We start from the raw sequence: 2110 nt of genomic DNA, 5'->3' as shown, positions 1-2110 counted from the left end.
AAAACCAACAACAATATACAAGTGCATTAACAATGAACAGGAATTAATTACAGATTATTACAATAATACAGTAGGGTACCAATGCAATAATAAATGGGTACAACATGAACATATGAATTAGGAAACGTCTGCTCGTTTTCAGCCCCAAAGTGGATCAGCTGTTGTTCCCTCCTGTGTCCTCCTGTGTGATACAGGGCGGTATATGTTAAGCACGTAGCGATGTATCATAGACCATTAATATATATATATATATATATATATATATATATATATATATAGCTATACAATCTATGCGATGTATACAGTCCATTCAAGGCAGAAATATGTGGGACTGTTGTGCAAATCAACGTTAGCGATTAGCGTTTGCGATTAGCGTTAGCATTGCAAGCTAGCGATTTTTAAAAAGTTTCAGTTAGGAACATGGTTGCAAGTATATATGCACAGGACTGCATAAACCACAAAACAAGACTGTCGTAACCTTTTAATCGATTATTTAAAGCTGAAAGTACTTACATGTATGTGTCTCTCTGGTCGATGGGCAGCCATTGATGCCTGTGTGTTTTTAAGTGAGGTCGCGTCCACACTAGGTTCCAAGGGCCATACAGCCCTTGGTCTATCCCCTTCCCCTAGGCCGTAATAGGTATTGGGACAGAACTAGGTCCCGCGTGAACGCGCAAAAGCTAGGGGAAGGGGTAAGGGGAAGTGCTAAGGGGAAGGAATGGGATTCAGCCTTAGACTTTATTTATTTTTTTCCTTTATTAATCCTTTTGGGATTACTACCGCAAGGAAATTGAAATATCACTGAATAAAATAAGAAATCTGGGTAAAACATGTAACGTTAATGTTGTATATGGCTCTAAAACCTGTAAATGCTACTGCGTGGCTGTAAATCAAACCTGGACCCTGCACTGCTATGGTATAAGTCATAGTTGAAAAGTAACACATCTGTTGCCTTTCTGCTGGACAATAAAACAACAACACCAATTCATATTAGATAACACAGTATTGTTCATGAAAGCACATCTGCGGTTTGGCATACTGTGATGTGTCATTGGTTTGCTTCCACTCTTAAAAAACGCCTTCTCGTTGTCGGCAGGACTGGAACCTGCGCGGGGAGACCGCAATGGATTTCTAGTCCATCACCTTAACCGCTCGGCCACAACAACCTGGAAAGCAGTGCTGTACCTGTTTGGACAAACGTTCATTAACTTTTCAATTTGTTAGTAGTAGTTACCAGACAAGGGTAAAGTGCAAATTACCAAAATGGCGCCGCTTGAGTGGGAGCTTGTTACAGTTTTAACACCATCCAGCCTTCACTCCTCAGAGTGAAGATGGAGAGTGCCGGAGTGGACCAACACCTGGCTGCATGGACTACGGACTACCTCACCAACAGACCACAGTATGTGAGGCTCCATCACTGTGTGTCTGACGTGGTGCACTGCAGCACAGGTGCCCCTCAGGGTACGGTGCTCTCCCCCTTCCTTTTCACCCTCCACACCTCGGACTTCACACACAACACCACCCACTGCCACATCCAGAAGTTCTCCGATGACACAGCCGTTGTTGGTTGTGTCTCTGAGGGGAACGATCTGGAATACAGGTCGGTTATCAGGGACTTAGTCAGCTGGTGTGAGCTCAACCAGCTGCAGCTTAACAACAGCAAGACAAAGGAGATGATAGTCGACTTCAGGAGGAAAACATCCCCTTTCTCACCGGTGAGCATCCAGGGATTGGACATTGATGTAGTGGAGAGCTACAAATTCCTGGGTGTTCACCTGAACAATAAACTGAACTGGACTGATAACACCCAAGCACTCTACAAGAAGGGCCAGAGTCGCCTCCATCTGCTGAGGAGACTCAGGTCCTTTGGAGTGTGTAGGACTCTCCTCAGGACCTTCTATGACTCTGTGGTGGCCTCTGCCATCATCTACGCTGTGGTCTGCTGGAGAGGGGGCAGCTCGGACCGGGACAGGAGCAGACTCAATAGACTGATCAGGAGAGCGAGCTCTGTCCTGGACTGTCCTCTGAACCCCATAGAGAAAGTAGGGGAGAGGAGGATGTTAGCCAAGCTGACATCCATCATGGACAAAACCTCTCACCCTCTACATGA

General features: G+C 45.3%; 1 non-coding gene across 1 annotated transcript; it reads right to left on the bottom strand.

Moving 5' to 3' along the window:
• Positions 1-1084: 1084 nt before the first annotated feature.
• On the bottom strand, positions 1085-1166 carry trnas-aga. The gene has a single exon. It is a non-coding gene; the product is annotated as a tRNA-Ser (tRNA).
• Positions 1167-2110: the final 944 nt, after the last annotated feature.

Source organism: Etheostoma cragini, unplaced genomic scaffold (genome assembly GCF_013103735.1).
Source record: "Etheostoma cragini isolate CJK2018 unplaced genomic scaffold, CSU_Ecrag_1.0 ScbMSFa_768, whole genome shotgun sequence".
In the NCBI taxonomy this organism is placed as follows: Eukaryota; Metazoa; Chordata; class Actinopteri; order Perciformes; family Percidae; genus Etheostoma; species Etheostoma cragini.
Note: the sequence above shows the minus strand (reverse complement) of the source record. Positions and strands in the feature narration are given on the sequence as shown.